Here is a 27510-nt window from a genome sequence, read left to right as displayed (position 1 = left end):
GCGTCATTAATTATATTTGTTGCGTCATAATACGCACAAATATCAAATGAGAAACATTTATAACTTACTGGGTCCCGTTTTTATGATTTGCTTCACAGGAAAACTCAAATCAGCTGATGATATTTTAACGCAAGTTCGAAAACAATCCACCACTCTGTAATTCAAACACAGTTCTGCAACTGCAAGTCTGATTGCATTAGAACATAAACAAAATGAAAAATAATTCGTTGTCAGCTTAAAACTCTGTTTGCATTCAATTTGCAATACACACTTAAATCTAGTGCAAGTTACCACGGTGTTAAAATACTTAATTAACGGTTCATTGCAAGACTATACTAATATTCTCAAGCAAAACCGTAACGTAGAATTTTCCGGAAAACAAACTGTAGCCGATTTTATCGTGTATTTCAAGCTTGTTTTATGGACAGGTAGCGTTTCTGTAATGTCCCTGATCTAATTATTTCCTAAGCATAATTGAATTTTCTACAAGATCCGTACCTAGTACGAAGTACAATCAAGCTGTAAATTAAATTTTCGAAGCATTCATCAGGCGAAGATTTCTTGTGCCTACTCTGACTAACCTCAGTACAGTATGGGGCAGCAGGTACGAAATTTAGCTGAGTCCGTTGCGTAATTCTCAGAACATTCTATAAGAAGCGACGGCATGTGTTGTATACCAGCATGAGTTGTGGTTCCTGTTTAAAAATGTATAATAGCGACAATGTACCGAAGTTCAGTACATATTTTGCTATTTAGGGCTTTCCATTTTAACTTTAAAATGATGCTTTGCTGCTAACGACACAGTTCACTTGGTAATCAAAGTTCATGTGTAATGTTTTTATTGACCACAAGGTATCATTTTACGTTATATATCGATAAGTAAACATCGTGTTTGAAATAGCGTTTCTTGTTTTCCATTAACTCCCTTATTTACGCAATTTCACGATTAGGAATTGTGTTTACTATTCTTTGAACGTGTGTGCTTATATTGCATACTTGCCTTTGCTTGTTCAGTGGTTGCGAAATATCGTTTACATAAGGACACACATACAGAGGACTCTATAGTCCTTAACTTATTAAAATATTATTCGTTTACGGAAAAGTAAAAATAAAAACAAAAAAAGAAATACAAATATTGATAGAAAAAAAAAATAGAATAAAAAGGGAAAGAAAAACAGGGAAAAATAAGAATGAAAATCCTTACCAGAATGTACAAGAACGTTTTTGTCTTAATATTAAATGATATTAACAAGCTTTGTGAGCATTTGTGTAAAAGACGGTAGATTTGTAGTTCGTATCGCGGTGGCTCAAATTAAAAAAAGGAAGGAAAGTTCAATGGCTAAAGCAATACCAGTATGCTAACAGGTACGTCGAATCTATTTGACATTTAATCTTGGGTGTTTACGAAATGTTCGACTTGTTTCCATTCCTAGCGTTACATATCTATTTTATTTGATCTGGCCGTCTTTATTACCACTGACCGGAAATAGAAACTACAAAACATCGCTACCAACGCGAGCTGGAGCTATAATGTTCCAAATCCAGTCGTACACGCCACAATATGACTTCCTATGCTGGAACTGCCAGGAGGGACATGTGGGGGGAATCGACTAGGAGGGACATGTGGGGGAATCGAATATATATTTTCACTCTTTTTTACAGCACAAAATATATCTCATTTAGTACACATTTGTACCCATGTTTTATAAATTAAAAGGGTTTCGTGTTATCGCTGATGTTAAATTTGTTTGATTTCAACTCCAGCTGCGCCCTTTCGATCTCTTAACGTGTTTTCTTAAGGGGATCAATTATTGCTAACATTATACCTTTGCTCATGTGATCTTAGAGTCTGTACCACATAAAATAAGATCATTAATTTCCAGCTAAAATAATACACTATTCATGCAGCATCCTGGTCGTAATAGGTACAGCATAGCGTTATCAAGAAGATGATGAGATAACTAAATCAGAACTAGTATGTATTGATTCTGTATAAAACGGTGTACATTATACACCCTGCTACTAAACACAATCCAGACATCGTACACATTTTCCGGATTTATAACACACATTGTAGCTGGTGGCAAAAAGCCATTTTTGCATTTCATACATTTCATATGCAGCTGAATGGCACTGGGACGCCATCTGAAGACTGTTCATCACAAATGCTGAACGTTCAATGACATTGATCAGATACTTGTCTGCGCCCTATTGACATGATGGAGTGCTCGTCTACCGGTAGTTGGAGATTCTATGATTTTGTACCGACCCTAACTACCATTATATCTAAGCAAGGCATCGCACAATCCAGTCAATCTATCAGACAAGCACAATTGCCATCAAACAGCCAATCCATTAAAACCCCAACAAGCCCATGGTTATAATCTTAAAAACAATGCACCATCACTGCAAAAACGAAGAAACGGCTTGAATTTGTTGTTCAAAATAACACGGGCCAACTGATTAGCTAACCTGCTTCAGTTTATCTGTACGTCGTACTGTTGTTCAATGACTACAGGGGCCGCGGTGGCCAAGTGGTTAAGGCGGATTGACATTATGTTACCAAACGTCCTCCACCACTGGGTTGCAGGTTCGAGGCACAAATGGGGCAGTCGCCAGGTACTGATAGCAGGTCGTTGTTTTTTATCCGGGTACTCCGGCTTTCCTCCACCACCAAAACCTTAAATGGCCAAAGCTGTTATAATAGGACGTCAAACATAAAGCAAACCAAAATAATAACTTCGGCTGACGGTCAACATATGATCAACTTCATTGTGATATAGAACATAATCTTGTTTGTTTATTTCACGTCCTTTTATCAACTATGGTCATCCAATATCATAGGTAAACATGATTCCCTACTAGTCGCCTCGTGTCAGATGTGAGATGGCGAGTACAGGGACTTCAGGGAAACTGAGTTACTGTAGAGTCTTCTGTTACTCGGAAACTGAGTTACTGTAGAGTCTTCAATTACTCGGAAACTGAGTTACTGTAGAGTCTATTTTCCCTGGGGAGCTGAGTTACTGTAGAGTCTATTTTTCCTGGGGAGCTGAGTTACTGTAGAGTCTATTTTTACTGGGGAGCTGAGTTACTGTAGAGTCTATTTTTACTGAGGAGCTGAGTTACTGAAGAGTCTATTTTTCCTGGGGAGCTGAGTTACTGTAGAGTCTATTTTTACTGGGGAGCTGAGTTACTGAGGAGTCTATTTTTCCTGGGGAGCTGAGTTACTGTAGAGTCTATTTTTCCTGGGGAGCTGAGTTACTGTAGAGTCTTCTGTTACTCGGAAACTGAGTTACTGTAGCGTCTATTTTTACTGGGGAGCTGAGTTACTGAGGAGTCTATTTTTCCTGGGGAGCTGAGTTACTGTAGAGTCTTCTGTTACTCGGAAACTGAGTTACTGTAGCGTCTATTTTTACTGGGGAGCTGAGTTACTGTAGCGTCTATTTTTGCTCGGTATCTGAGCAGCGGTAGAGTCTAAAGCTACCCTGGATCTTAGTTGCTGTAGAGTGTAATGTTTCCCGGAAGCTATGATTATCACCCAGCGTTTTGAGTTTTCGGGAAGTTTTGGTTTCTGTAGTCTGCCGTCACTTCGGGACACTTCACCCCTGTCGCGTGTCACCCGGTACTACCTCACATAGTGCTATGTAGAGTGCGGATCACGAGATAGTGTCATTATCCCTGACCAATTGTCCCTTCTACCAGACAATTTACAATAAAGACGTGATAACATCGAGACGAGGCTTCATTGATTGTTCGTGCTAAAACATCACACCGAACAAATCACAAGAACGTAATTACGATATGGTTATACTCAAAGAGTATGACAACATCTAACAAATAAGTAGGAGATCAACAAGTAAATTGGAAAAACAAATTAAAAATGTTCTTTCGGGTATTTTTCCCTCAAAAATTTTGTTTATGAAAGGGAATCTACCCGACAATACGTCAAGGACGTAGTCTTATCTGAATGCATCGTAAGAGTCAGTTGTATCAGCTTTAATGCCTTTTTCATGTGATGTTTCAAAATATTGATATATCTTCATGGATCAGAGGATTTTACTACTGCACATCAAACCAGTCAGTCTGAGGCTTGTTTACATAAACCAACCGGGTCCCCAGTAGGTAACAACACGCGTGTTCAATTGACACCGTGAAACAATACCATACTGTACGCTGAAACACACAATCGTCTGTCATCGATATGTACTAAAACCGCCATGAATCGAACGCACCGTTAATTTACCCTGTATATAAAAACCAAAACCCCGAGATCAAAGTACTGATTGAAATGTCGCGACTCTGGGTCCTTGTAAATGATAGAAATAATTAGACTAATATTTAATGCATAAATTATCGATGAAGCCAGCTGTATTGAGATCGTATTTTGATATATATACCTACAATGACCACACATAAACGCGGGTCTCGCGTCATCCCCGGAAGCTTCGCAGCATCGTCCTCACACAGGTGGACATGAGAGATAGCTGGAACTGCTACATATCGATTTTTTTTTTTATTCACAAGTCACTGTTACTACCAGGGGGGAAATATCTCGACTTGACAGTGTTGTTCTTAGTAGAGTATACGTATGAGTTGATACTGTCAAGCCCGCGAAAAAGAGATGGGCGAATCAGCCCTGCCCGATACACTATAGACAGACCTGATCTTTTCAGCCAAGCTTTAGTCGATCTTTTGGATATTACTGGATTGGCTCTGTCGGGATGTCTGAGGCTGGTATTTTTTTCTTGAAATTAGTGTTTTATTAGCATATTAATTGCCACGTGCTCTCGGATACACATACACATACATATATATGTACAAGTAAGACATCCCGATGGTGGTATTAAGCTTGCTTCTGATTGAGTGCGATACCGGATGTCTTTACTATGAGTTAAGCGTAGGTAAAAACTGTGAAAAGCCTTTATCGATTTTTTGAGGACATGATGTTTTTATTATAGATGATGGTTGATGCCATTACTGCCAATCTATCTATTTATTCATGGATTTCCTCCGACTTTTGTCTTCACAGGGCGATGTTCTGCGTTGTGGCTGTCAGGTGATTGGCAAGTCCTCCCATTGACGTTCAGAACGGTCAACAATATCACGATGGACACACCCGGTAGCTTGAGTGTTGACGTTGAGGAATGAGCACACTTCTCCTCTAAGGTAGGGCTCACTGTGTACAGTCGGTGATAAAATATTAGTTAAAAAATTGGCAATTGTGGAGCGATCGACACGCTGCCTGTAGTCATTTCTGTCCATATGGTACATATTTTACCGCCGATTTAAATTATTTTAAGAAAAACAGTAGTAAAAATAAGGCCGAGTCATCGAGTCACACATTTCTTTAATCAAAATATAAACTGATTTAAAAAGTTGATATGTTTACATATTCTTCTCCATAAATCTCCGCCCTCACACACACACACGCACACACGCAGACGTAGAAGATTAACATGTTTTTTGTAAATAACACGCGTATACTTATGACTTCCGCCAGATAGGGTTATTGTTTAATAACAAAATAGAAATCATTCACATACAGATGCATGCCCTATATCCAATATTTGTATCACTGTAGTCATTTAGCCTGTATTGAACTTATAATGTGATTGTCTGTACGTAGCTATATTTAGATACATTCTGTATCTGATTAATTATGCCATACTCTCCGACATTATATAGACCGTGACGTGTCACCGCAGCAAGCAAGGGATGCTGGTCAATTACTTTGTGTAGACAAATCGGTGTTACATGTACGGAAACTGACCCTGAAAACACATAGACGGAACCATTACACAGTGATAGTGAGCTATTCTCTAGCCATCATAAACACGTGTCAAACGTAGATTAAGACCGTAATGACCACCGCTACACATAACGGGTAAAGCGAACATAACGCGTATATAAAGTTCATCACTTCATGAACGTAGCTCGTGTTAAATGAACACTACTACAGACAAAATGTTATGCAATTGACAAGTTTGGAAGGGAAACGATTGTTACGAGGGAACGTCCTGTGTCGTCAAATAACTCATCATACCCTTTCGTCGTCATCCGCTCTAGAAAAATAGTTCTGAACGGTTTACGGGGACCGCGGTGGCCAAGCGGTTAAGGCGTCTGACATTCTGATACCACTAGCCCTCCATCACTGGTTCGCGGGTTCGAGACCTACGTGAGGCAGTCTTCATGTACTTACCGTAGGTCGTTGTTTTTTTCTGTGGGAACTCCAACTTTCCTCCATCACTAAAACTTGACACGTCCTTAATGAACGTAGTTGTTACTAGGACGTTAAACACAAACAAGCCAAACATTTACGGCTTTCTTAAATTGTCAGTACTATCGTCTGTAAGTATATGTTACCTGTGTCGGTAAGAAGCCTCAGTAGTGCAAACTACACCTTTTATTATCTAAAACGGACAGGATGCACGTTTCAGGATTAATTTAGATGGTTGACGCAACGGAGATTTACTTATAGCCCATTGTTAGCCCTTAAATATACGGAGTCGTCCTCGAGCTCTGTTTTTCGTTCTTAAGAGAAAGGACGAACTCTGTTTTAACTCCAGAGGGACATTCTCTGCCGGAAGAGTTCTGTTGGTCCATTTTAGTTGATTTGCATTATTTCTTGATAGAATCGTAGATTTTGATAAACAGATATATTTAGAGGCATTACTGTTTTGAGCATAACAGATAATGGAAGTGGCCTGAATTCTCCGTATGATGCCCTGTGACGAACCGGAAGTTCTTGTCTATAACCCAGTAACGATCCTACTCCCGTGCCATTACCACACATCCTCTAATCTGGGCGAGTAGTCTTTAGAACCGTAAATTGAATATAAGTATTGGTCTATATAAGGTGATGTGCCAATTCCCGCTATTTTGTGGCACGAGCGGAAGTTAATTTGCTGTCGGGAGCAACACGCATTTATTGTACTCTCGCTTCCGGTCACGCCTCGTAGTGCGGTATTGGTAATTGTGGCGGCAGAGAACGGGCCTCAGTCCTGTTTTCCTCACCATCAAATGAACTCGTACGTGATCATAATTATAATAACCCTTTTACATCAAAAAATTGTCATGTGAGAGAGATAGGTTTTAATTCTTGATTCGAAATATATTCTTTGCATAACTTAAAAATAAAACACGACAGACTGGACAATGCTGAACATATTTGCTTTCTTGTATTAACACGATTTTTCATCACGTGCCCGTGGATTGCGTTTCAAACGACATTCTTGTGCATTTAAATTGGTTCTTTAGAATGTAAGTTTATAGTCGAAATCGCAATATTATTTTGAAATATTTATAGTTTCCTAGTACAATATGAAAATCTAATATTTTGATTAAGCTTGTTATTGTTTGTTGAGGTTTCGTTGTCATTACCTTATTTTTCACTATAAAAACATGATATTGTTAAAATTTGACTTAATCCGACATGGCAGATCGTGACGAAGCAGGAGACGTTAGCCCATCCGGAACACGTGCTCCTATTCACCCTGTGCTTTATTAGGGTCTCCGTCTTAATAATATGCCGTTTGTTAATAGTTTGCCCATATTTCATCGATTGTCGGCTCGAAATACAATTTTGTTCCGCCTAGATATTCTGTTACTATAATTTGTTAATACCTGTCTATTAAAAATTCGCTAAGCGGTACGCGAAATGAAATTAATCACCTTGATTCATTAGAAATCGACAATCGTCTGATATCCGTTATTTATGTACGCTTTTAACAGCTGGTGTTTGTGTATTTGCATATTCATTGTATTTTCCATCGAAGCTTTGCTTTAAATTATCACCGAACATATTTTTTTAGTGTTAGCTGTGTGGGCTCTTAACGTCGATGTTTGTATAATCATGACCGTTATGTGATATGACATCACGAATGTTATGGTGAAATGCTGTTATTGCTTCGCTTGGTCTTATTACATGTACATAATGGTCAGATTCTCCACCGATAACTTGTATTTGGCGAGAAACATTGACATTTAACGTTGTAATTATTTCTTCTAATTGGTCATTTGCTATATTTCCCGGATAACGCCACCATTACGCGTTCCTTTGAGTCTGCACTGCGTTTGTATCCTATATGTGATAGTCATTAATGATAACAACATTATGTCACCCTGTATAATTAAATCACAAAGATCTGAGATACCTGCTGCTATTATTTTAGTCCATACTCCATATTTCTAGAGAGCGTTAACAGGTTGCGGATCAGGTCAAGGCAACTGTTTCTTATTACAGCAAACTCTTTCATGTTTCCGTACACAATTCTATAAATATCTATTTCTAGAATTGATGGCTGACTTCTACCAATAAATGATCATTAGGGAGGAAGAATGTCCCCTTAAGACGTCATGAACACGTGTCACATATCTTGTTTAAACCTTTACGCCGATATTATACCACTTTGTTGTCAACACGCATACTTTACCCATAACACTCGTTTCTAGATTACACCACATGCTTCAAATAATGTTTTCAGTTTTATTACCTGTTCAATCACGAGTTAGAATGTCGAGGAGTGTTCCATTCGTGAGATTTAAAAGGTGCGATACTATCAGACACATCTTATACGTGCTAATGTGATCATATTCGATTTAAATTACGAAGTGTTTGTGACAATAAGGACTTGGCATTACACTGTTTTGGACATCGTTTGTGCTGATATTAGTGGGTTTATGGTCTCTTGCAGTGATTGCTTGTCCCGTTTTATTGTGTAAACGTGATTAAATTCTCGATAATAAACTACATCCCCTCGGTGTTATTTGCAGTTTAACGATATACTTTGATTTTTAGTGACCAGTTAATGTGGCCATTATCAAAGTGTCCATTTTACGCGCTCATCAGGTGTCGGTGTTTATTTCTACTGTGGGCATTATCTGGAAATCTGATGCCTGCTGTGTCTGCTGTTGTTTTCATAAAGTTTCTCTTTTATCCTGTATTTCATTTTAAAGGCCTCTGCCTGGGCATCGGGCATACGTTTTGGTTACAATTATAATCATGACGATATCATACCTATGTGTCCAATTTGGATGAATTGAATGTGGTAGCATATTTGATCGGCCCTATAGCCAGTGGTATGATGCGGTAGTCACGTGACCGATATGACCACGCAATCGACGGTTATATCTACTTTCGTCATACGTTTATGACAATGGCTGTCGTATGGGCACAGTGTCAAATGGTCTTAGTTATTGACAGATCTCTTAAAATGGACGCTTCGTCATAAGACAAAAGCTGTTGAGCGCAATCACCGTCAGTGAACATTTTGGTGGAATCCAAGAACTGACGAATGGCCTTGCAGAAATCGCACATGTCATGATATATGTGACCAAAGCTTTTGAATGGTCCGTCTCTGCCTGGCAATCCTTAGTCAGTCTTTGAACCAGGACAATAGGCGTTCATTGGCCCCGCATCAACTTGATGCAGTCATCATGCTTGAGAGCCTCACCTTCAGTGGACATCGTCATCATGTGATCTCAGCTGGTGGATGGCCCAATAACTTGTTGACACGGTCGAGTTGTAACGAAACTGTTAACTGGCCTTACAGAAAGTTTGCTGACGTCATAAGGGTGACGCAACTATCAGTGGACACAGTTGTATTCGACCATACATGTAGCTATTGTGTAAACACAATCGTCCTATGACAAAAGCTGATAGAAAGGCCTGGTATGTATACCATAACCATCCTCCATTATAAAAACCCAAGACACACCAAATTTAGAAAACCAGACAATGCATGTTGTGATCATCAGCGACGATGGATGACGCAATGCTTTAATTGCTAAAATGTAGTATATACTTTAGTTATTTTACAACAATTATGAAGCAAGAAATTTAATCTTATTTTAATCATCCTTGTTGGCAAAGATGTCAGCTCGTGGGGGTCTGAATGTGGGCGGAAACTGGATCACCCGGGGAAACCCCATGTGGTCGGGCAGGTGACCTAAAACTGTTCACGTGCAATCGGGGAATTGAATCCCGGCAGCCTGAGTGAAAGGTGAGTGCCATCCCACCACCCATAAATTCCTGAAATGCCAGAAGAAAAGCCAAATGCATATCTAGACCAATGGGAGAGGGATAATACGAAGATTGATGGTGAGGCTTTGTGATCATATATCTAACTAAGTTAGAAAATATAAATAGTTAATGCAATGTTTACGCATTAGGCCAAGTCGAGTTTATATTGTCATCGGGGACGGTCTGACCTCGTGGAGCCACGCCGATATAGTAGTAAAATTCGTTTAGCTTTATTGATGAAATAGATAAATAAATAAGGGATGACATTATTATTCAATTATTTCTCTACAACAATTGGCGCTATTAATTAAGTCCATAGTCATATGGGAATTCGACAAGGGCTCCCACAATAGAGTTATATGTAGACGATGTTCATGTGTACTAGTAATATGCAATGCTTAAACAATATTAGAAGTTTGCACGTGGCTTACTTAACTTACACTCAAAACTGAAATAGGAATTAACCAGAATATTTGAAATTCTATTAAACAATATTAATTACAAATTATAATAACCGTTATAGAACTTATATTTTTATTTTATAAAAAAATATATATGATTTTTAGTTAATAAGTTATAACATTTATCACTTCAAACACACAAGCTACAAATCATAATAGTTGATATAGAGATGTAATTTGTTTTTGAGTTTTACATTTTAATTATAAAATGTTTCTCTTTAAACAAATTATTTCGCTGCCTGACTCATCGCTTATAACGATGTCGATCATTTGAAAATGCCATAACAAAGTACGGAAGAAAGACGTTCCCGGACTTGTGGCCCCTGTTTATCATGGTTACTTGATAAAAATAATAAAATATGATCACAAAGTACAGGTGATACATGGACATTGATATGTTTGCGTTTCCTTCGTTCATGTTTTACACCCCATTCTACCTATAAACCAGTCACATTTGTTCATGTACGTATTTTTTTTTAAATTCCCTTCTTTTTCTTGCAAAACTTCCATTTGAATTTTTTAAAAATTCATTGCAAATCGCAAAGATTTGATTGTTTGAAGTATACAATAACGATACACGTCATTGTGAGCAAATGCTCTCTGATGTTTTCAAAAAGCAGATATGCATGTAATTGGTAAAGTATCTCCAATGACATGCCGTGTTAAGTCCTGTTACTCTATATGATCGGCTTTAACAGTACGCGTGGTAAATGTTGATGTTATTATGAGGTGTATGGACGCCTGTGGTGTCCAGTTTGCACCATCTGGCAGCCTATTGACCAACTAACAGCTCGTACTCACTGATGAGGTAGGCGTACCAAGACCTCCCAAGAGCCACATGGACTTCCGTTAACAACACAGTCCATATCAAAGGATTGACGTTCGACAGACATTTTTATGAATTAGTTTTCTTTGACCGTGCAACACTTACTCAATAACCCATTGCATTTAAGTTCACGTATTTACTTTTCACATGTTTCAATATGTCTATCCGCTTAATTAAATTTCTTTGATTTTTTTAATATCGTCGTAATATCAAATGCATGACTCTGCAATTTTTCATGAGAAAGCAGAGGATACTTTCGTGGTATTCAATTATATGTATTGACATCTTAGTCGGATTGGTCTAACGAGAATACAACTTGACATCTGGAGATCCACGTGTGTGCAGGCACGTGTATTTACAAGCTTTCAATGATCTAACACGTGTCGGTTCGAGCAGATAAATAGGTACGTGTTGATATCACATTAGCTTAACACTCGTTACTGTTCCGAGTCAGTAAAACTGCAACGGACGACATTTGGAAATCTGAAACGATGGTCAGTCCAAATTTTTATTTGTTTTAAATCTAACGTATTGTTTAAATATTTCACATAGAATTGTAGCATAAATAGGCATAGCGCGCGGCTAGTTCACCGAACTATATTTACAAAGTACGTGCATCACATGTGGCAATCACTGTACTATAAAATCCAGTTTACGAGGCTATAATTGTCCATTAAATTAATTGAGAACATTCCAAGGCATACCGAACGACAGCTACCATCGTATTAAAATGGTTTTCGAAGAGTTTAAATTAACCTTATTGAAAAGTGTGCGTTGTAACTTGTAAACAGCAATTAGCTTCAATTTAAAGTGATGTTTAAGTAAGTGTCAATTATTCCGAATGTAACACTGCGCGTGCTTCTGCCCTTTCATTCGTTTACTGTCTGAACCATTTTCACGTAATAAATGCAATGATAAAACATTAATTACCGGCGGAGAGAAAATAACCTGAAGTACCGTTCAGTTGTGTCGGTGAATTTGGCATGATAGATTATAAAGTAATGAGACGCCGAAGGTAAAGGGAAGACAACATAGCATAAGACAGTAAGAAACCAGCACCTAATGTAATGATCCCCAACCGACTCTGCTTGTATTGAAAAAAACGAAAATATCTTAAAATGCCAGGCACCCAATCAAACCGTCGACGATTCGAAATTATTGTTTTTACATATCTGATAAATTCGAATGTGTATTTAATCTACCGAGAACTTTTTGTTTTGTCGTCAAAAATCTGACATCAAAACAGTGCACTAAGGTCTTTGAAGTTGACCGAGCAAAACATACCCTGTTTACGTAAAAATATATATAATACAGTACAACTTGCTCATTCGATAGCCTTTATGCAAAGGAGAAGGCCTCAAACTGTCCATTCTGTGAGAGAATGAACTGATCGAGGCCCGGTATTATATTTAAACGTGTATATATATAGTAAAGCCATATGTCTGGAATTATTTTCAAAATCTTGCTGGTGCCTAGAGGATTTTTGTTACCTGTAACTGTCCATTATTAGGCCAGTAGTTGTCCATTATACAACATGATAATGGACATCTACGCTTACTACGTTCTACTATTTAATGTCCAATGAGAAAAAGGATGATGTCATAACTGTGTTTTAATTAGAAATCACCAGTGTTAAAAGACCACCTCAATGTATATTATTGTAGTGATTTCGTTGTACAATAAAGCCGTTTTAAGAGACTGTCAGTGTAAAAGTTCACAGACAGTGTTACGTATGGTATGATGATATTTTATTCAAGGTATGCAATCATAATGCCTGTGTGAAGAAATCACTTTAAACGTTCATTATTTTAATGAATTCATTGTAACATGAAGCCGCGTGGAGAGACTGTCTGTGTTTAGAGACCCTCCCAAAGGTGGTTTCTTAAAACAGGTTTACCTATATTTGTCTAGGGATCGTATTGGTTCAAAAAAGGATGTTTCTATTAGAAATACAACATAGGTTAAAGTACGTGTTATGCTTGATGGTTTTGGTGCTCTGATAATACGCCCCTTCGAGTATGTTATGCTCCTTAATTTGTAAAGGGATTCCGTATTGTTACAAATCTACGACAGAAAACGTCTTCAAAGCCTTTAAGAACAAAGACAACATTACCGACGTCAGGCATCCGCCGCCAATGGGCACATCTAACCAATGATATAGTGGGGCATGTTTGAGAAATGCTCCCGACCCCGTATTCGTAATGCCACTGTTTCCCGTTATGGATCGTATCTTTATCCGAATGTACATATACCTGGTAATATACGAGCTCTTAGTTTCTATTTTAGCAGAACACGCGCTTTATTTCCACAAATAAAACAACGATTTGACACGCGCCAGATCTTCTGCTCGCGGATAAAATCACACATCACCTAGCAACCTTGATCTCAGTTGATTCGTGGGCCTACCCAATCATTTATCAACGCATCCAATCAACACAAGCAAACAATTGTCGGTAAAACAATAGCAAAATACCATGATCAGGTGTCATTATATCAAACTGCATATTTACTCGTTGAGTCGAAGAAAACGATATGCTGCTTGCAATAGGGGTTATTTCCCAGAGGTGAACAATGCTTGTTTTACATTCGTTTCCAAATGTTAGGTATCAAAGTGAAAACCGGCCGTATTTCTATTAATGTCATGCAGTTACATTGCAAACATAATACTCCCTCTTTGCTCCATTGAAGGTATTGCTTTCGTTAATAGCACTGCCAGTATGCTGACTAGGACATGTATCGGGAAAATTGGTAGACTGTTTTACATTCCCTGTCTATTGCGAGAGTCTCGTCATTTCAAGATCGAACAAAGCCAATTAAAAAAGTCCTTCATCAAATCTTTGTATATGAACGTCGTGGACTTTTGTCTCTATATTTCTTGGACAAATAATCTACCATTGACATCATGCTACATTTTCCCGTCCAACAGACAAGGATTTAAATCATTGCTTGCGCCGCAATTTTCCTTTGGAAAGCACCGTTCAACATAGTGTGGCTTTTGTCTTCCCGACGTCCTTTCATCAACGTATTGTTGTGTTATATAGTCCATTGTTTTATTAAAATAAAGACAAAATGCAAAGTAAACTAGAAAAGATCTAAGAAAAATGAGTCACTTATCTTATTTTATGAAGAAAGATACAACAATTATACGCGTATGCCGATAATGACTTGAGTACCAGGGCAATGAGAAGTACTTTTAAGCAATATGGCATTGTGAAAAGTACCTGTAGCCTTTTAAACAAGGGATGGTTGGTAAGCAGGATTAGAAACCAAAGTACAGTTCGTTGCTTGAATTTAAACCGCAAGGCTATCATCACACTACGTTTTTCTTTAAATCAAAAATGTCTATGGGAGATGAACATACTGATTCGTTCGCCAAGACCGAAGTTGTACCCCGAACAATATTGGTTTCTGGTTACCGCACGTTTCTGGCATTCGTTGCGTAATCACTGCTTCGACTAGCTGTATATATATATATATTTTTATTCATTCTGTCAGAATATGTACTATCTTGCGGTATAGGAAGCTCAATACCTTCTGCACTCAAGATATGCGTCTATCTGAATAAAAAGCAGTTTTCTGAGATGAGATGTAATTACTTTTGTATCATTTAAGGACAAGGGAATCCATAAGAGGAGTTTAACATTGCCAGATCTACATGTATGCGCATGCGTATATTGTTTCTGAGCACGAGAATTTATGATCTGAGGCATGTTTTGCGGAATGTAAAAAAGAAAAAGAAAAAAAAAATACTTCAAAGAACATGATTCCTCGAATTTTTGTTCACTCTTAAGTCAAAAATCAATGTTTCATGTACAGATTACATCCTAAACAAAAGTGTCAAATCGTCGTTTTCACATGTTTATGATAGGAGTATCACTTGAACTGAGCTACGATGATAAAAAGAATGCTTGATAGAAGAATACTTGATAGAAGAACGTTTGCTTAAAGTGGTCGTCTTCAGTTAAGAGACATAGTTGATTGGGTCAAAACATGTCAATAAAGGGCAAAGTTTTATTTTCGTTACGAACAATCACTGTAATGACCAGAAAGTCGATAATAGAATCAAATAGATCCGGTAATGAAGTCTCACGAGAGCAAAAGCCTTCACAAAATCCGTTGGATTTGGCCAATAGCAACAACGATTTAGCGGTCCATGGTCCCCGGAGACGTTCTGTTAAGGAGGATCAGACAAAGGTATAAAAGATGGCTCCAGTGCCCTGGATAGGTCTGTACCCTGGTTTCCTATGGGACCCTATCATCAACAATGCTAACAAATGGCTACCGTTAGCCACACGCCAGATTAGGATTTATGAGTCATAAGGTCTCAATCAATGCATATGTCCATCCTCATCGGTGGTCATTGACTATCCAGTACAAAAAGAACAAATCAAATCGTATATAATATAATTATATGTGAAGCTATTTCCATGACTGATTAGCTCCTGATGTATCTAGACAACTGTGTCGTCATCATAAACTGCCGAGAACAGTGTCTTGACTACAGAAAGAAACAACGCTCATTTGAGCCATGCTTTTCAGTTTTCCTATGCTCCAATATCATTCGAGAATATAGTTTATATGTATGTATCAATACTGACGCGGACAATTTCAATCAGACAATTCTGTTTTTATCGTTTATTCTAAGCCTACTCATGTAGCTAGGCTCTCGTGGGTAGGGAAATCAAATTTGTATAAATTGTTTTCCGTATATACGTTTACTATATCAGCTATATGACCAATCGTAGACAAACACAATTCTGTCCCTAATCTGATTTGGGAATTATGTCTACCGGTGAATATAAAGTATATTTAGTTGATATACAAAGGCATGCTGCATGACAAAGCTTAAAGAAGGTTACTAGGCTATAATATCTTAAGTAAGTTGGACAATTCTGAATAGGTGTGATGCTAACACTAAAAATGATTTATTTAATATAACATTTCTTTTCAATTAGATATGGTTTGATAGCTGCAAATAATATATTTATGTTCATCTGTGTTTGTCCCTTTCACCTCTATGTTACTTAAGTAGACTCTACCATTCATTGATATGGATGAGTCCATTATGGTCTACAGTGTTGAAAAGGTTATTGTTTACGGTCGCGGTACTATCTTTGAGACCATAACACTACATGGATATGCCATATATTTACGTGAGGTTTTTCGTCGATGACGTAAAACACAATTGCTCAGTCGTAACACCCGGTCTTATTGTCCTTGTAATTTTATAAGGACTACAGTGTAAATCTGTATGAATCGTTTTTGTTTACATTTTAATATTGGGGTTTTTCCCATGCTCAGATATCTTTCGATAGATTACGTTTTCTTTTGAAATTCCACCTCCTTGGCGCATTTATTTAGAGTAATCTACACTATCACCTAAGTTTCCGGTATACTATCATATGTCAGAATATGTTTAAACAATATTTGTGTTCATATTAACGCAATCTACACACAAAACACTAAATAAGATAATGATGAGGTGGTATATTAGCAAAAAGCGTCATCCGCGAAATAAATTACTGCTAAATTGCAACATTCCGATATCTTTCATATAAATTTCATGATAAATTAACTTAAATCGTTATGTCGCAAAAAATAAGCCCTTATACGGTATGTCAAAATGCTGGAATAACTCAAATCTATTGAATGTAGTTTGATGCTTTTGTGCTTTCTCAACCGTTTGGAAGGGATCAATAATGCATGCCAGTTATGACGTCTCATAACAATTTAAAGCTGTTGGTTTCACCAGGGAGCATGCATGTGAAGACTGGAACAAAGCACTGGAGCATCTCGTGACGAAACCCCATGGAAAGAACCTACATCTACCGATAGTAAAAGAGTGAAAGACCTCAAAGGATTGACATAATAACAGTATATTGTATTATGTTTTTAACAGAGTTATACTATCTTGTGTCTTATAAAGCATTGTTAAACTTGGGGAAATAGTAAACACCTATCTTTGAGTAGCGCTATTTTGTAACAGGAAAACCAGATGCAAAAGATTTCGGGGATAAAGTACGTTTGGTTTGTTCGCTATCGCATGATTTTTGCATCCAAGAACAGTGATATTACCTCGACAGCAGCGATGATAAAAACCGTCCTGATGACAGTCTGACAGAGAAATTACGAGGAAACGTAACACAGCGTTTTAATCTGCCGGAAATGGGCGTGGCAACAGTCGTCATAACGACGGAAAAACGGTCCTGCGTGTCGTGTGCAAATTAACGCGATGTTCACAACGTCGAGGTAATGAGGGGTTATATATTGTTAGCATTGCCAATACCGGGTATTATTGCATCATGAATTTGGCAATGAAAACGTTGACATTATGATAGCAATATGATTCACATAAAACATAATGGTATTTCGAATATTTCTTTTTTATATTGAATTTTATTTTTTTGTTTCTACATTCATGTTAGACATTGTTGTCGTGCTTGTTGTCGGTTCACGTCAATGAGGCACCGAGCGTTGATACTCAGAAGTTGAACAGAATGTCAGCTTGCATTAGGTGGGTGTTCTTCAAGTCGGAAACTGTGTTGCACCTTTGATCCAAAGATTATAACCTCGATCCTAGGTGTGCCGAATGCAGGTTATTTGACACTTCAAAGTGTTATCTCCGATTGTAGTGTTGATTCTAGATTATTTGACATCACAAAAACGTGAAGTTTCATCATCTTTTTCTCGAAAAAAGATATTTCCAGAAAAAAAAAAAAAAAGGTTATACTCAACCAAGCGAAATCACAAGCGATCTTGTTTAGGAGTGTCATAAGAGTCACGCGCAAGATACAAAAGTAAGATACAGAAGATCGCACAAAGCCTTGTTGTTTGTTTACAGGAAAAGCATTAAGGAAGGATAGTCATCGGAGTCATACGAAGTTCTGTTTTTTTGTCGAACATCGTTTCTTTGGAAATGATTAATTACGTAAAACATTTCATGAAAAAAAAGACATTTAATTGACGTACGATATCAAAATTGACAGATTAGTGCGCGTTAGAAGCGTCATTTTTCTTTTCTCATGAACTACGAACGGCATTTCAGAAACATGATTGAATACTTGTGCCCTCTTTTTAGCACCCTCAAAGCAACTGTGGCTAGCATCATATTGGATACAAGCGTGTCTGCGTTATATTTTGACGTGGCTAATAATACGTTTTTACGCTGAACGAAGCAGAATACATCAGTAAAAGATATAAATACGTTAATCAATTTTGAACATTTGTTTTTGAGACTACATTATAATTTCATCTTTCCTATCATGGCAAATTATATAACGTCATACCGATTTGTTTTGGAAGCAGACAGGAACACTGTAAGTCTTAATATAATTAGTATATTACATTTTTCAAACCAGCAATACCTGATTAAAAGCGAGACCGACCGCATGTGTGCGGGCTAAGAGTATCATAAGATTAGGAACAAGAGTTCACATGTACAGAACTAATTTAGTTTATATACTGTACATTCTCGCGAGAGTTATGACACAGATGCAGAACCAATAAAGAAGCTGTACATGCAGTCTTGACCACTTGCTTTTATAATAATACTTTCATGACTTATGAAGTGATGTTTTATTTAATTGTTATTAGTTTTCGCCCCAAACCGGATGTTTAGTAGCTAAACAACGTAATATATCTAAATGCAAATATTTTTTTTAAATACATTTTATTTAAAATGCTTGTTAGCAATGGGCAATATCACTATCGCTTAAAGATCCCCGTACCACGGCCTAACATGTAACTATACAGTGGACAAGTTTTTCTGTCATGAATTTTTAGCATTGAATAGTTATTGCTTAAAAGGAAAACACACATTTTATAAAAACAACAACTAGATGAAATTGAAAACGGACAAACAAAATCAACAACGGTTGTCTGAGTGTTAACATATAATCTGTCAAAGTGAGAATTCGAACGGTAGACCCGCAGATCCAGGGACTATCGCTAGTTCAGCGTTTTGGTCAACGGTCGCACTACAGTTATATCTAAACGAAATCAAGGGTACGAAAAACTACAGTGAAATTTTTATCATTTTGCCAGTATTGAGACAGGAATTTTGAAAGAGCTTCATCGTCATACCTTACCTTGTGCTTGGGACTTTCATTTTCTAGTTTTTATTATCCTCTGTGCTGGCAACGAGTGGTAGAGCATACATTTTATTGAAACGTAATAATTGTTTTACAAATGAAAGATAAAATAAAACAAGTTAATTGCACTCGGACCCTGTATTACATTTGTGCCGTAAGTAATAGATATCTTACGATTGATTGTGATGCTATTGGAAAAGATCGTTTTTCCTTTTGGACATGATAGTCGATGTGGTATCATTTCTCATAAAAAGTATCGCAACGTATGGTTTTCTTTTTAAAAATGATTTTCTAAAGTCATAGCCATTAAAAACAATTTCCAACACTTATATACAGTTTTTGGCAGGGGTAAGAGTATCCTTTAATGATGTGGCATTACTTGGATTTGACCTAGATTATCATGGCAGTTCTCGTTGATGTAGCCAAAGACATTTTCCCTTCCGAAACACTTCGGCCTATACATCCTTTACACACACGCACACACACTCTCTCTCTGTCTCTGTCTCTCTCTCTCTTTCTCTCTGTCTCTGTCTCTGTCTCTCTCTATCTTTGACTCTCTGTCACTCTTTGTCTCTCTGTCTCTGTCTCTGTCTCTGTCTCTCTCTCTCTCTCTCTCTTTAAAATAATAAAATAAATGTCACTTTTTACATGATTGTTTTGTGATGATTAAAGATACAAATGAATATTACAACAGACTCATTTCGTACTTTAGATCATTCCGCTGCTTATCTGCGTGAAACAGATACTGCAAGGTCGGCGCTCACGCATCAACTTAGTTTGAACTGAATATCAGTTTAAGGCACGCGTCAAACTAACATCGCATTTACATAGAATCTCAATGAACATAACTCTTCAAACGGTATAAATTTCGAAAACCAAGATTGAGTTTCTAATAAGATCCTAACCTTCAAGAACTTGATGGCATGGGTGTGGTCGCACTCAGTCTCTTATTCGGCTTCATTAGGGCAGCTCTGAGGATTCTTCGCATACTCCTCTGACCACGGTTGATGCCGATCGACTTGGTCTTCATTACATTTACAGATAGGATACCATTGGAATTCCGCTCAGAGATTGACATGTTATTTAAACACGACGGTACATGATATGTCTGCAGTAATGACAAACTGGAAAACGTTTTAATTATGTTGACTGGAAGGAACGCGTTAAAGTGCTCTCATATATATTGCCACGTGAAATTTTTGACACTTCTTTGATCGGCTTTTCGAATAAAAATTAATTTAACATGCACGTCGAAGAATATGAAGTTGTCTCAATATTTCATTAGGTGGTCATTGTCCCTGGTATGCCACATGTAGACATTTGTTTGACATTGCTCTAAACAATTATTGTTTGCTTAGCTGATTGTTCTTGCATGACCTATGCGCTAACTATATCTATGACACATATAGTTTAATGTTATCAAGGGTGACAATAAAAAACGTATATATATTTCAAATAAACAGTCTGAAGAATCTCCTAGAAGAGATGAAAAGACTCGTTGTTGAGAATTTTTTCTTTTTATGATATGTCTTCGTCCGTAAGGATACTTTTTTCTGCTTTTATAATACATGTTTATATATACCGTCATTAACTATTGACATGGGATTCTTTAAAGGGTTGATTTTTGTTCAAGTGAAAATATCTAGGTGTAATTTTACTGACTATCCACGCATTACGCGATGTGAACATTTTCGTGATTGCAATTCTGCTGTTCGCGCTCATGTAATCAATGGTGAGAAACGGCAACAACAGCTAGTTTTATAATGGTATTCCTAATACATTTCTGACGTATTAGGTATTTGTTTACCTATTTCACTATTAATTCAAATTATTTACTTTTGACAATTTTTTTTTGTTAAATTTAATAATTTCGTTTTAACTCATTCACCCCTGAAGACACATTTGAACCCTTCCAATTCAACGGTTGGAATAGTTTATTATGAAATTTGAGGGGTAAATGAGTTTACAATTGTATTAATACTATTTTTCTTTAAATGAGGAATATCTCGGTGAAACTTTATCCTGAAACTCATCACTTCCGGTAGATTTTATTGGGGTATCAATTTAAATTGGAAGCCGACTTTCTTTTACTAAATCAAAACACACTACCGAATCTTGTAAATGTTATCTCAACACGTACCAATGCTTGTTTATAACATCCTTAACACACGTTTAAGGTTTTTAAATTGGCAGGATTCTGCCAACATGCCAAGCATTACCCCGGCAAATCCGAGAGATAAGAAGACGATCGTAGCCCAGCGTGGAGAGCCGAAGTACACCTAGGACATCTATATCCTACTTTTATTCCATAACAGCTTTACGCGGTGATTTACTGGTACCCTTTTTTAGTTGCGAGCTACTGGGTCGAGTTAGACATGCGGTTCCCTGTTGTTTACTCGAATAGTTGGCATGCTTCCCAAGGTTAGATGACCTTAAATGTTCTTTACAACCTCAGCGGATAGTTTCTTAATTAGTGTTTTGCTAAATCCTAATTAGATTTGAACGCTGCTTTAATGCGTTCTGGCTAAACCTGTACATTTTGCAGTGAGAATGTTGTTACATTTGACTTTGTCGAATATCATTGTTGTTAATTGTGCTGCTTTAATTAGTGACAAATCTTAACGAACAGTATAAAAGTAAACGTACAATTGTATGCAATTCGTGTTAGCTTACAAAGAACACGTTTTTAATTTGTTTACAATCGAATGCTATCTCAACAAATTTTCCTCTGCATATTAATAACAGCATATCTGTATATCCGGAAGTTGTCTTTTTTGCATGGAATAAGAGATTATGTTTAACGGTTTAATCTTCGTAGCTCACGCGCAATGCACGTGCGTAATCACAGCTGTTGAATCACTTAGTGATAAACTGAATGTCACTTATCAAATTATATCGGACGCGCACCCACGTGTATTGTGATAGGTCAATATGCATGATATTGACTGTATATTTTGTTGTGATATCATATTTTTTTTATATTGTTTACCAAACCGGTGAGCAATACTTGAAATAAAATTCGTTGTTTTGATAATGTCAGCTTGTATCAGTAAAGCAGATGTCACCTGTTGTTTTATAAAAATCTCCCCATGAATTGAATATTTTAAGTTTTGTCATAACGTTAGTCGAGTAAAAAATAAGTATTTTATGTTTCCGTAAGCCCACTAATCTGAAAACTGGTGTCAACAATCGGGTTAGCAAGTGTGAAATCCTTTGACAGAAACTTACCACGGGAACATCATGTCGTTCTTTAGTTGGCATTTTCGCTGTAAGAATTCCGAAACGCGTTACTTTAACATGAAGAAATAATATGAAACCAATTTGTCATGAACCATCGTCAACAGCGCATTGTACATTGCAGTTAGTAGTATGAATCTTGTCAATTTCAGTTAGTACGCCTTACTCATTCGTGTTTTAATTTAAGCGGGCACCATCTAAATCATTATGCGGGTACCGTCATTGCTACGTCAGGTTTTTAAATATCAGTGGCGAATGCGTCGTGAAAATCAACATTGAAATTAATTTTTAATGGCCAAGACCTTCCTAGAAAGCGTTTATTATTTTGGAATTAAACAGTCAATATTGCTGTTGCTGGAAACGATTCAAACATCAAAAATCAAAAATCAGTATTAAAAATATTGATTTCTTCTTAACTTTTGAAATTGGTTTGTTTTGACGAATCCTTTTGGAAATGTGCAGTCTTGATGAGAAATGTGGGCCCTAATTTATAAGTTTAAACGTTCATCAAACATGTTTAATGTTCGCCTATATCACTGATTTAGATATAAATATTAGACACAGTAATATACAATTTGAACCTGTTTTGATTCATAGTACAGATGTACAAAGTGTGGCCCAAACAGATGTTTATCAGGTGCAGTTGGTACAACAAGCATACGCAAGAATAGTTAAGATTTTTTTCAGTGACAGATAGCATGTTTCCAAGACGTTTTTTTACCACTCCTTAGACATTCAACTTAATGCCTTCTTCCATTATGCAATGCACTGCAAGGAAAGTCACATCGAACGGCCACATATCATCATCAGGGCTCATTGAGCTAGCTGTTCATTGCAAATTCAATCTTGTTTCAAGGGACGAAATTTATTGGTTTGAAACCCCAATGAATTATGAATCTTTATTCCGGATTAATTTAATCATTTAACCGTGTTATCCTATTTGGCCAACCATTTCGTTTATTCGCTAGAGAACTGTAACAAATGACATCCTGCCGCAGTAATACGGAGTAATGTTTTCATACGAGTTTTTTTTTTTCATATTAAAGCTATATCATTTCCATTGATAATTACGAAGGCTATTTAAAATCTGCTGAATGCATCGATATCCAGTTCTTGATAGCCTATTTTGTATCAAATTCCCGTCCTGCATTTAATGAGAAGCGTCTTCGTTAGTTCTCGCATTCTGTCAGCCTGTTTGAGGGCAAACATGCTACTCTGTAGGGAGCATTGCAGGCCGGTCTAACCTGCTGAATCTGTGTGTGTGGTCCTTCAGAAGGTTGATTTTGCAGAATTAGAAATTTAAACTAGTCTTCCACTAGAAGACAATTTTGATTGATATTCTGTAAAATCAACATCTGCTGAACATAAGGGATCGAATGGCCACCACTTGAATCTGTCCACCTCTTACATTATATGTATAACTATATCTATATTATATATACTAATATTTATTATATAATAACGTTTGTGCGAAGTCTTTTCACCATCGTGACTCAAACCGGAAATCAGATTGTAATGTAATAATAAAAGAGTACGGACAAAAATATCCGGAAGTTTATTTTTTATATCAAAAATGTGAAATTATACTTATTTGCTAATATATATGTATGACGAATACTGATACGTTATCGAATATTTTGAACAGTATGTACATTATTTAAAGAGGATTCTAGACGTCCATGTACATTGTCATAAAATTTTGAAAAATATAATAAAAAAATAAAAAAATAAAAAAAAAATATCTATATGTTTCTCTGAAAACTAAGCCACATGAATTCTACGTTATCTCCAGAACTCGTTGGAATAGAATATTTTGTCTTCGTTTGTCAATGCTTATTTGGCATGTCGTTATCAATCATGTTGTCTGTATTTTGTATTCATGCTTATTGATGATTTCATTTTACTCTGAAAATTAAACCACGTAATCTCTACGTCATCTTTGGAACTCGTTGGAATATAATATTTTGCCGTCGTTTGTCATTGCTTATTTGGCATGTCGTTATCAATCAAGTTGTCCGTATATTGTATCACGCACAGCTGTCGACAGTTTGGACGACTGAGAAAGCCTTTTACAAATTGTAATGTAATGGATTCATTTTTTCCCATTGATATCGTCTCTTGTTATCTTTTCAAGTAGCGTACGACTGAGTATACAGAAGTCAGGTATATAATTACATTGTTATTGATGACAGTTCTAGCGATAACACTACACAATGGAACGTGTGACGTTGAACAGTCTGCATTTGACATAAAACGCTGAGAAATGATTTTTTTCTATTTGAGCAAACAATTGTGCACTTAAATGGATGCGTTAGAAGGAAGCGTCATGAAATTTGTATGAAACGTAGTTAAACTTAAAAAAAATATCACATTTTCAAACTCGCATGTCAATATCGGGCAAACTAAACGATTCGATCTTGTCTGTTCTTCAAGGTCACAACATTGGTTTATTATGCCATAGCAATGATAAATTATAAGGATAAAGTTACGTTTAAGAATGTCTTTTTTCACAATTTGACGTAAAGGGTCATGACGTGTGCCGCATTGGGCACTGAAAAGCCATTTTATCAGGACAACTATCATCTAACCAGTACTTCTCTAAATTTAGAAATAAATGTATTTAGGTGTTTTCGAACCCTCTGTATCAACAGTAGTTTAGACAAGTTGGATTTTGAGCGTTTTGGCCCCTAGTAACACTGTTGAGTCTACGAAGGACGAAACAGCAGTATGACGTAGTGTTATTATTTTTAGTTTTACCACATTTTTAGATGCAATCACCATAATGTGTGTTACGTTCATGTTTAACACCTTTTTTCTTTATTTATTAGTAATTCTTTCGTTCGGAGAGGGGGTTTAATTACGCTTTTCCCTCTAATGTCTCTTATATAACTCCAGTATTTTGTGTACACTGTGTACTATGTTGTAAATGGAAGATTAATGATAAACGATAGGTCACTCGTTGTCTATTCATCAACACAACTGTTGATCAGGTGACAGCGTTACTGTAATTACCATTCAGCTTTGTTTTCATGTTACTGGCTGGTCAGCATTGACGTGACAAGCGTCAGTGTTTCAACTAATACGCTGTTGACGATATGTCTGCTCCCGTTCATCTGTAACTCCGATCGATAGAAGTGTTTAAGGCTGGTTTGTTTGTTTCGTTGTTGTTCAGCTATTTATACGTATATTCCCATGAGACAATTGTCACTGCACGCGCGTGTTTACATTAACATCGATATTAACAAATCCACGCGGTAATTTGTGGTCTATTGGGTATAATGTCGTTTAATAAACAACGTTTCATACACAAATTGACAATACAGTCGCAATATACATGTTGATGATTGCGTTCCGTTAGTTTATCATTCCTAATATTACATGTACCGACTGTTTGCGGAACCTCGTTTTGAAAAATACGGCTAAGATGGCAGTCCTCAGTGTAGACCGTGCTTGTTGTTGTCTGCAAGCACCCGAACCTATCTCCAAAAACTCAAACTTATCAACAATACATATCACTCAACCTGTTTTTAGGATTTCTCATTCAAATGCTCTCTTAACATATGTTGTCACCTGATAGATGTGGTCTCTCGTGTATTTCTTTCTGTTGACGTTTATTGCACAGCGTTGGTTGGCTCTGAATTGTTTAAAGGTCGTTCAACAATACGAAACAATGTCGAGCAGGTTTAAATATAAAGAGTGTGTATAAATGTATTTACTTATCAACCATGCAGAAATATCGGTAAGGTATTTATATCCATATGTATAATGACTGTCTCGTTACTCCTTGGACACAAACTGAGTGAACAACACATGTATTTACACTAGGTTGATGTATGTTAGGTGGGCGTTCTGGGATTGCACGAGAATCGTTCGATTTACACCGGGATGAGTAATGAGAAAATAAACATCCCGAGTGGAAACGGACCTGTCGGACAGGTTAATGTGTGTATATTGGGAACTCGCTCAATCACATTATGATTGACGGAAATTCGAATTATTTGTCAAATCGGTAATCTGACTATTCATCAGGCACGCGAAAGCACCTACGTTCATAGAAGCTGGATGACTATGTCAGCAGCACACGATTAGTTGAGTCGCGGATATTCGTTATGTCTCCAAATATAATCTTTATTATAACGTTCCGTCTCGCCTACAAGTAACAGTGAACTATATTCAACAATATGATGTATCCCTGCGTATTATAACTCACCACAATGTGCTGCGCCTCTGAAGAAAGAAAACAGTCTCTTATATAATTAAAACATAGCCGATGGTATTACTATCTCCAACTTAGATTTGCAAAGTCACTTCCAGATACGCTAGTTTAGTAACGAAGAGAGGCAACTCGCACAGACAATCAGCTAAACATTAATCGCTGGTTTCAGATACAAAAACAAAGCCTTATTACGGCACAACTGTTAACCAAAAGAATAGTTGCTATTTGATGTAAATACACACATGCGTATTGGATTTCTTGTCTATATTTGATTATAAAGTAAAAACTTTTTTTGTGATGATTATTTACGTTTATAGAGGTTGGATCCCTAAATCATAGGTGTCCTTATAAAACGTGAATTATGCTTCATAATGGTGATGCTTCATAATGACGTGTTATACATCGTAACTCCTAACGTCATCATTATGTAATGATTGTGTTAAAGGTGTATGCAACCTTACCGCATTTTGACATTCAGTTTCATTAACAAAATTTGTTTTGATTGACATTTATAAGAATAGTTCGTACTGTAACACCAGACTTTATTTATTACACGTGTTTAAAATCCTTTTCACATCGGTCGAACAAGGCATGCTGTATTTGACAGTTGACACTTACCATTGTATAAGCTAGGGTATGTTCACAAGTGTCTATTGTCG

General features: G+C 36.8%; 1 protein-coding gene across 1 annotated transcript in view; it reads left to right on the top strand.

Moving 5' to 3' along the window:
- Positions 1-27510, top strand: part of LOC110458238 (neuropeptide Y receptor type 2-like) — a 94790-nt gene that overhangs the window by 50342 nt on the left and 16938 nt on the right. The window contains exon 2 of the mRNA XM_021509850.1: positions 5030-5166. The gene's annotated coding sequence lies outside the window, so the exon portion shown is untranslated. The remainder of the gene's footprint in view (positions 1-5029; positions 5167-27510) is intronic.

The sequence above is a fragment of the Mizuhopecten yessoensis genome, unplaced genomic scaffold (genome assembly GCF_002113885.1).
Source record: "Mizuhopecten yessoensis strain PY_sf001 unplaced genomic scaffold, ASM211388v2 scaffold9503, whole genome shotgun sequence".
Taxonomy (NCBI): domain Eukaryota; kingdom Metazoa; phylum Mollusca; class Bivalvia; order Pectinida; family Pectinidae; genus Mizuhopecten; species Mizuhopecten yessoensis.
Note: the sequence above shows the minus strand (reverse complement) of the source record. Positions and strands in the feature narration are given on the sequence as shown.